Here is a 10,329-nt window from a genome sequence, read left to right as displayed (position 1 = left end):
CACACACACACACACACACACACACACACACACACACACACACACACCCATGTAGTTGTTGAGTTGTTTCAGTCCTGTCTAACTCTTTGTGACCTCATTTGGGTTTTCTTTTGTTTGCTTTTTTGGAGGGGGGGAAGGCAAGGCAATTGGGGTTAAGTGACTTGCCCAAGGTCACACAACAAGTAAGTGTTAAGTGTCTGAGGTCAGATTTGAACTCAGTTCCTCCAGGGCTGATGCTCTATTCATTGCACCACCTAGCAGCCCCTGGGGTTTTCTTGACAAAGATACTGGAGGGGTTTGCCATTTCCTTCTCCAGCTCATTTTACAAATGAGGAAACAGAGGCAAACAGGGTGAAGTGCCTTGCCCAGGGTAACACAGCTTGTAAATGTCTGAGGCTGGATTTGAACTCAAGTCTTTTTACTTCAAGGCCTGGCACTCTATACACTGCACCACTTAGCTGTTCTCTTCATACAACATACATACATATATGATTATACACAATACATACAAAATGGATGCAAGGTAGTTATGGGTTGGCAGTTGGGGTAAATCATGAAAAACTTCATGTAGAATGTAATGTTTGAACTAGACTTGAAGGCAACCAGATATCTGAAGGGGTGGTTGTGAGATTGTAGTCCATACCTAGGGGATAGCTTTAAAAGAACTTTCAATGGTGAATAGAGGAGTTTTATAATGGATCTTTGAGGTAATAGAGAACCATAGGCATTTTTTTTGAGCTGGATGGTGACATGGTTAGACCTGAGCTTAAAGGAAATGACTTTGGCAGCTGTGTGGATGGTGGACTGCAGCAGGGAGAGGTTTGAAGCAGGCAGGCTACTGAAGTGATCCAGGTGAGATGTTATGAAGGTCTGACCTGGAGTGTGGGGGAAAGGAAGGGGACCATGCAAGCGATGCCGTGGAAAGAGAATGGACAAGATTTGGCAATTGATTAGATACCTGAGATTCGTGAGAATGAGTGAAGGAGGACAAGGAAGGAAAGATGGAAGGAAGGAAGGAAGGAAGGAAGGAAGGAAGGAAGGAAGGAAGGAAGGAAGGAAGAAAGGGAGGGACAGGGCAGAAGAGAACCCGAGCTACGAGATAGTGGTGCTCTTGATAACAATAGGGGAGTTTGGAACAGGGGTGAGGGTTTGGGGAAAAGATATTAATTCTATTTTGAACCTGCTAAGTTTGAGATGCCTCTGTCACATACAATTTGAAATGTTTAATAAGACAGTTGGAAAGGTGGTACTGGGTTTCAGGAGGGGGGTCCAAGCTGCTCGATTTATGGATGAGCAAGACAAGGTACCAGTGAGTTTAAGCAACTTGCTCGATGTTATAGAGGTTGTAGATGACAGATCCAGGATTTGAACCCAGGTCCTTTGATTCCAAATCTGGTACTTTTCCCACTATTAACATAATGACTGAGAGAATCTAAGAACTTTAAACATCGCCTAACATCCCCATCTGATACACTGGGAGACTTAAAGCCAAGAGAGGGAAGTGACTTGCCCAGGGTCTTACAGATGGTAATAACTAAGTCAGGTTTTGAATATAAGTCCTTGAAATCTAGATCCAAAGAGTCTTTCATTATATCACCATTCAGACGAGGTTAGTTTGCTTAGCAAACTGGGAGCTCTTCTCTGAATTTCAAAGTTAACAAAGGCAGAGGTCAGAATGAGAAACTTCCTTCATTCCCTCCTTCTTCCTCCCTCCACTCCTTCTTATTCTCCTTCCCCTTCCCACCTGAGGTGGTACAGGGGATAGAGTGCATGTCCTTAAATTAGGAAGACCTGAGTTCAAATCTGGCATCAAACATTTACTAGCTGTTTTGATCCTGGGTTAGTCACTTAACTTTTGTTTCAGTTTCTTCATCTGTAAAATAAGGATAATAATAATAAAGCATTTATCTCCCAGGGCTGTTGTGAGGATCAAATAATATAACAGTGTAAAGTGCTTAGCATAGTACCTGACATGTAGCAAGCATTATATAAATGTTAACTGCTATCATCACCATCATCATCTTCATCGTCATCATTCCCATTCTCTTCCTTCCTGCCCTTTCTCCTTACCCTTTCTTCCCTTAATTTTCTTCCTTCTTTCTCTCCTCCTTCTTTCTTTGCTCCCTCTGTCCCTTCTGTAAGCTCATCTTTCTGGTTCTCCTCTCTCTCTCTCTCTCTCTCTCTCTCTCTCTCTCTCTCTCTCTCTCTCTCTCCCTCTCTCTCTCTCTCTCTCTCACACACACACACACACACACACTTAATGGGAAAAGGAGGAGGCAGATATTAAAGGCTACCAAGTTAGACATACTGGCCTGGGTTATGGACACCATCTTTTCCTGAAAAATTCCTTTCATGCATTAGCTAAATTTCCATTTTTGTGAAACTCTGATTGGAACTGAAGAGCTCAGAAACACCCTCCCTCACCTTTCCCACCCCAATTTTCCTAGCCAACCTTAGGGAAAGATCCGGAAGTTCTCCATCCTGGACATTAAGTGGAAAGTTGAATTAGCATCTATGGATTGTTTATGTGACCTGTACTCAGGGAAAGGCAAGCAGGATGTTTCTATGGCGATCTGTAGTAGCCATGGTAACTGGACAAATCTTAGAATGAGATGGTCCAAGTTCCACTTCTGCCCCTTTCTGCTCATGTGATCTTGGGCAAACTTCCCTCCACCTCAGTTTCCTCATCAGTAAAATCAGTAGCCTGATTCTTGCACTGCCTACCTCCCAAGGCAGTGGTGAGGATTGTGCTTTATAACCCACCACAGAGTCTAAGAGTTGGGGGGACCCTGATGCTTCTATCCCAGTCCAGAGCTGAACAAGAATCCTCGTGTCCCAAATAGTCATCCAGTCTTTGCCTGAAGTTCTCCAGTGAGGGAGAACCCCCAACTTCCAAAGAGGAAAACCCACTAGCCAGTGAATCGTCTCATCCCACCTTGAAAGTGCAATCGAGAAGGAAGCCATTATTATCTTGAAGGTCCCTTCCAGCTGTACGATCCCATGGTTCCTTAATGCTCTGATTGACTCCCTGAGGTTCTGGGTTTGTTCAGTCCACAGAAGGAGAGGCTGAAGACAGACAAGAATTACAGCTTCAGGTCTGAAGCAGCCTGGCCATGGGCCTCTGCCCATGTCCTCTGCCCCTTTGTCAGCAGCCATCTCTGCAGATGCGGTTGGCCTGCATTATGACAGGACTGGACTGGACAGAGGCTCTTGACCCTCGGAGGTGCTCTGTTCTGATGGATCTGTACAAGGAGAGAGTGATGGACTTGGAGTTAGGAAGGCCTGGGTTTGAATCCTTCCTCAGACATTTATTAGCTGAGTCTTTCTGGGCCTCAGTTTCCCCTCCTCTAAAAAGAGAAGGCTTAGTTAGACTTGATGACCTCTAAGCCCTGCTCCAAACCTGATCTTCCAGAAGAGAAAGAATATTTATCTGGGAGGCCTAGAATGTCCTTCCTCTTTATCTTTGCCTTTCAGAAATTCAGTACCCCTTAAAAAGTTGAATAAGAATCCGTGAAAGTACTCAGTTTGAATGCTAGTGCCAATATGAAGCCTTTCTTGATCCCTGAAGCCAAATGACCTTGCATTTTTATCTTGTGTGTACTGAAATCAGTCAATCAACTTACACATGTACACATTGTCTCCTTGGATAGAATGTAAGCTACCTGAAGGCAGGGATGGTTTTAGTTTTTTTTCTCATGACCCTCAAACCTAGCAGAATGCCCTGGCACCCAGTGAGCACTGAATGCTGTTGGCTGATTGTTTACTTACATATGGTGAATTTGGTTCCAGTCAGACAACATGAGAAAGGTCCTACTAAGTTCAAGGCATTGGCAACACAAAGACAAAAATCAAAGCAGCCCCTGCCTTCGAGAAGCTTGGATTCTATTGTTCCTGCCCAAGAGCAGGGGCATGGACCAGATGACCTCTCCAGATCTTTTCCAACACACAGGTGTTGCCAGCAGGCATGTTGCCTGTTTTCTTTCCTGACTCTTAGGAATCCTTTTGTTAAACTACAGAAAGAGTACTGATTAACTAAAAGGCAAAGGGACTTTAGCAGCTTGTGTGGAACTTAATTTAGTGGCATGGCTAACCGATTTGACTCTTGGCATATCCAGTAAAATAAGCCACTCCAGGCTTCGTGCATTTATGGCTTCTAATTGAGGATGGCCATCGAGATGCCGGATCATGAGAAGGTGATGCCTTCAGGCATTAAATATCCTGGTAACGGAGATGGGAATGAGGAATGAAAGTGGGGGTAGCAGCCAACTCGAGCCTCCTGATGGCTTCAGGGGGGAAATGAAGAATAGTGTAAATTTGCTGCCATTCTCCCTTATTATTCTCCAGAGCCAGAGGCCTTCTGGTCATCCCGGGATGCTGAGGTTGACAGATGGCTTTGCTCATTTGTTTCACTGCCTGCAAACATGCTTGTCCACCCTGGTCCCTGTAGGTTCATTCCTTCACTTTATCAGAGAATTTCACCAACAAAACATGACTCTCAAAGAGTGCTGACTAATGTAATATAGAGAGATTTCTTGTGATAAATGAAAGTGGATGAGGGAGGTGCATGGGGAAAAGAGGTTTTCAGAGGATGCTGCAGTAAACAATGAAAAACTCCAAGTAGTAATCACCAGGGAATCCTTCAATAAATTGCTAATTTGGGTCCATCAACAAAAACACCATCCAGGCTTTGAAATATTCAGAGATTTGGGGATTCAGCCCAACCTTGCTGAGTAAGTAGCCCGAGAGAATGTTGGCTGATTCTATCCACACCTAGCAGAGAAATGCAATGAACAAGGATTAACCTGGGAGCCAGAGTAAACTGGTGGTTAAGCCAAGTTAAGTCAAGTCAACAAGTATTAATTGAGCTCTCTATGCTAAGCTTTGAGATGACAAAGTCTAGTCAGGTCGGTAACTTCCTTCTCTCCCCAGTGTTTTATAAGGTACCCCAAGATTGCACCAAAGGGTTTAATAATAATAATAGCTAGAGCATATATAATGCTTTAAGATTTACAAAACACTTTTCACACATTTTCTTTATTTGAATGGATGAGGTGCAATTTTGATCCCCATTTTACAGATGAGGAAAATGAGGCCCAAAGTGGCTAAGTGACTTGCACAGGACTAGTCAGTGTCAGGTAGGATTCAAACCCAAGTCCTCCTGCCTCTAGGTCTAGCCTTCATTCCATTACCCCAACCCTGTCTCTACAGAGAATTGGCATTTGAGAGACCAGACTTCTATCCTCAGTTCTGTAGCTAGTGAGCTGAGTAACCTTGGATAAAACTTCACGTCATTAAACCACAGATCCTTTGTCCACAGAGTGAAGGGGAAGCATTAAATGAGCCCTTAGTTTTCTTGCATCTCCTTTAAAAATTAGGTTATTCTGATCTTTCCCCTGATACTCCATCCCTGTTACTTTGACCCTCCCCTTAGACTGCCAATTTTTATTCTACACCAAGTCCTTCTAAATCTTTCTGGTTGTTACTTTCCATATTGGAGTGGGCCATCTTCCTTCCTTATTTAACAGATGAAGAAACTGAGGCATAGAGAGGTCAAGTGACTCATTCAAAGTCACAGGGCCAGTTAGTAGCAAAGCTGAGGCTCAATCTCACGTCTCTTAATTCCTCACTCCAAGTGAACTCCTAATTCATTGTCTTAATAAACTTTTAGTTCATTGATCTTTCCATTATACTCTGAAGCAGTAATGGATATCAAGAAAGAAATATAGAAATGAGAAAAAATGGACAATAGTGAGGGAGAAGAGATGGAGAACTCATGTTCACCACTGGGATCCTCATGAGGTCAAGAGAAAGTAAGGAAGGCCCCTGTGTGTAAGATGTGTCCCTTCGTGGGGTGGCCAGGTGGCTCAGAGAGAAAGAGCACTGGCCTTGGTGTCGGGATGACCTGGGGATCAAATCCGGGCTCAGATATTTAGCACCACACTCAGAAATAACTGGCCGTGTAACCTTGAGCAAGTTACTTAACCCCAATTGCTTTAAAAAAAATGTGTCCCTTCTGTTGAGCTCACGGAGGTGGGACAGCAAGGACAAGATTAGTGCTGGAGGGTCAAGGCATGGCTAGACTGTGGTCTTTGTCATTTGGAAGGAATACTCACATCAATGAGAACACAGCTCCCTTGGTGGTATTTGGGTGTGATTATTTAATCCAAGCCTTGGGCCAATGGTCTATGATGGCTTTTTAAATGGTGGTGTCCACAGAACACAAACTAGCTGGTCCCACCAAGCTAGACGAGTTCCTAGTATGGCTTCTTGGGGAGATTGTATGTCTTGTTCAGTGGTCAGTTGAGAGGCCCCATTTGGAGTGGTTCGCCATTTCCTTCTCCAGCTCATTTTCCAGATGAGGAAACTGAGGCAAACAGGCTGAAGTGATTTGCTCAGGGTCACATAGCCAGTAAGAATCTGAGTCCAGATTTGAACTCATGAAGATGAGTCTTCCTGACTCCAGGCCCCGAATTCTCATTTACTGCACCACCCAGCTGCCCCCTTAAACAATGGTCCTGTTACTCCAATCCAAGTCTTTCCCATTTCTACCTTTCAATGCAAAGTAATTTCAGGGGGGATAGAGGCCTAACATATTTGGAGAGGGGGCCAAAGAGGACCCATCTGAGTGGTGCATTGAAGGATACTGGAGATTCTCCACATTTCTTGTACCAGGCTCTGGGTGAGGTACTAAGAGTGTATAGTCTAGAATCATGAGGGAACCATACACTTACAAAAGCAAGTCATGACTCTCTGAGTACTTGTGGAATTCTTGCACTGAGCAAGTTCTCCAGTGACGGGGAACTCACTCCTCCAGGAAACAATCCATTTTATTTTTCTTGAGATTTAAGGGATGGACAGAAATCCCAGAACACAAAGATTTGTCCTCTAAAGATACCTTCTCTGCTTCTGACTTGCCTAAAGCTCTGGAAGACCGTCTAGTGAGGCTGATCGATTCTCTTCTTACTGCTAACACTCCGTCTGCTCTACCCTCTTCACTGACTATATCCAGAGTCTTCATTTCAGCGTAACTTCCCACTCGGACTAATGACCATTCAGTTTAATTTCCTCCACACTATTTCCTGACCTTTGATCTTTGTGAGTGGTGAGGGGAGGGAGATGGTGATGGAGTGAAGGAGAAATAGGCCCATAAAAATCGGCAACATCATCATTTCAATAAATCCTGTGCCGTGGCTCAACCAAGCCTCCCCTTCACTGCTCAGAATCTCATCAGATTGAATGACCTTCCCATCCAGAAAAATGATTCCATATGTTAATGCAATCACAAACGAGAAACATCATTTTCCTATGGATAGTTCCCTGAAGAAAGCCTCCAAGAGCGGCATCATCTTAATATCACAGGATGCCCAGGCCCCTATCAGCAAGTTTGATTGACTCCCCTTTATAGGGGAAGCGTACTTGGTTCGGGTTGGTGGCGTCTTATTTTAAGGGTTCATTAGGCAGCTGTACAGTGCACGGGGCACCTGTAGCAGCAGAGATTATCTCAATATGAATATAAATGCCTTCATTATGATCCACACCATTACAATCAATAACAGGTGACTTGTTAAGGACAGATACTTAAAATGAAGTGTGTGTGACTGCACGCACCAATCTTCTGGCAAATGCAGTGGTCTTGTTTCTTTTTTTTTTCCTTTTATATTTAAGAAGTCAGTATGAGGGAAGAATTAAAGCGTTTATACTCTATTAGGCATCACCTTCAGAACCTAGTTGTAGGCAGGAAAACAAATATATGAAAATAGCATCTCACTTAATGAATCTTATATGTCTTTTTGAACTATGCTTGCCAAGCTATGGAAAATATTTATTTTTCTAGCTTCCGTCAGAAACACAGAGATGATTCAGCAGAGGCCAAGCCTACTTGGGAGATCTAATATATGCAGCAGAGTTCTTCATGCAGAAACGTGGTTTTTCGAGTGAGGAGACTGGCAGGAAGAGCCTGGGCTGGTCCATTGATCTCTCTGTCTCCAGAGAGGTTATCGTTGGGTCTAAGCAGTCTGCTTTGAGCCCCAAAGGTTCAGAGATGGAACTCTGGACCTCCTCTTCTTAAAGGCCTCCAGTAATGGAGCCCATCTCACTTTTAGATAGCTTAAAATTAAAAAAAATTATTGTTGTCCTATGTTTTTACATAGATTTTTTCTCTTCTTAACCTACCCTATTTCCTCCCACCATCTTAATTATAATAGTTATTTATAGTACTTACTATATGCTAGGAACTGCACTAAATGCTGTAAAAATATTGTGTCATTTAATACAACACTCCTAGAAGATGGATGCTATTATTATCCCCATTTTATAGGTGAGGAAACTGAGACAAACAGAAATCAAGAGAATTGCCCAGGGTCACACAGCCAGTAAGTGTCAGAAACAGGATTTGAACTCAGGTCTTCCTCATTCTAGGCCTGGCATTCTGTACAGCTCTGAGCATCTAGGCGGTTCAGTGGATAGAGTGCCAGGCCTGGAGTCAGAAAGACTCATCTTCCTGAGTTCAAATCTGGCCTTAGATTATTTCCTAGCTGTGTGACCCTGGGTCAGTCACATTAAGTGTTTGCCTTAGTTTTCTCATCTGTAAAATGAGTTGAAGAAGGGAATGGCAAATCCTTGCCTTCCCTCTCCCTTCCTGCCCTCCCACTCCCCCATCTTCCCTTCCTTCTCTCAGTCATTAACATCCCCTCTGTCCTCACACAGTCATGTTTACGTGTCTTTCTGTCCAATAGAATTATGTTTCCTGGAGCTTGTTGTTTCTGTATCCCCACTACCTTCACATCATGCCTCATACACGAACTGCTAACTACTTTTTGCCTTGGATTGCATTGGATGTTAATATCCATCCCGACCTTCTCCAATAGACCATAAGCTTCTTGAGGGCCAGGGCTGCTTTGGGCAACATAGGGCACCAGGCATATCAAGGGCTTAATCAATATTTGTGGAAGTAAAAGCACATTTTAAACTAATGTAATCACTTAAGTATTATATGATGTGCATGTATTTCGGTTATTTTCATTTGTCTTTACCTGATTTTGACTGAACATAAGAAATCAGGAACTCAGCTGGGGTTCCTTTGGCATCAAGGGGATCTTGATTGAGGTGTCATGTTCACTTAACAGGAAGTTCCAGAAGAGAGTAAATCACTAAGTCTTATCCCCAGGAGGGAAGCCAGAATGTCAAACCTATCCATATTTCAATCAGCAAATAAGTGAAAGGAAAATGCATGTTTCAGCTTTAAATCGACCCTTTGATAAGAGAAACTTGATGATAATTTCATTGTTTCAAGAACAATCACCTGTGTTGGGGGCCCTGTGGGTGAATGCCCCATCACAGCTGATCTAATTTTTTAGCCAAGCATTTGGCAAAGTCCACCATGCAGTGAGAGCTCTGGGAGAGAAAAGTCTTCATCTGGAATCAGGTGAGTGGGGATCAAACCCCTTGATTGTCACTTGTTACCTGTATGACCCCAGATAAATCTCTTTACCTGGAATGAAATTAAGAGATGAAGGGTCTCAGTTTCTTTCTCTTTAAACTGAGAGGTTTGGATGAGAGGGTTTCCAATATCCTTCCCAGCTCTGAATCTACAGTCTTGTGATTTTTTTTTAAATTTTTGTGGACAAGATAGATAGATTTGGACTTAATGATAATGGTGATAACTAGCACTAATATAATACTAGAATGCTTGCAAAGCATTTTACAAATACTGTCTCATTGAATCCACACAACAACCTGAGAGCCAGGTGAGATTATTATCCCCATTTTATTGAGAAGGAAATTGAGGCTAAGTGGCTCACCAAGGTTCACTTGGCTTGTTGTTGTTCAGTTGGCCAGACTCTCCATGACCCCATTTGGGGTTTTCTTGGCAGAGATACTGGAAGGGTTTGTCATTTTCTTCTCCAGCTCATTTTACAGATGAGGAAACAGGCAAACAGGGTAAAGTGACTTCCCCAGGGTCACACAGCAAATAAATGTGAGGCTGGATTTGAACTTATGAAGATGAGTCTTCCTGACCCTAAGCCAGACTATCCATTATGTTGCCCAACTGCCCCAGCTAGTAAATATCCAAGTTCAAATTTGAGCTCATCTTCCTTATTCCAGAGCTCTGTCCACTGTGCCTTCTAGATGCTTCATCGTTAGGGTGTTTGTCACTACAGTGAACTTAAGCTTGACTCTACAACTTCTGAGCATAAAATGAGATGAAATTTGTAAAGTGCTTTGTCAACTTTAAAGAGCTATACAAATTCCAGCTGCTACAACTATAACCACTACCTCTACTACCACTACCACTACCACTACCACTACCACTACTACTACTACTACTAC

The sequence above is a fragment of the Petaurus breviceps genome, unplaced genomic scaffold (genome assembly GCF_028583685.1).
Source record: "Petaurus breviceps papuanus isolate PSGF00001 unplaced genomic scaffold, PetGlider_PUasm1.0 91041, whole genome shotgun sequence".
In the NCBI taxonomy this organism is placed as follows: Eukaryota; Metazoa; Chordata; class Mammalia; order Diprotodontia; family Petauridae; genus Petaurus; species Petaurus breviceps.
Note: the sequence above shows the minus strand (reverse complement) of the source record.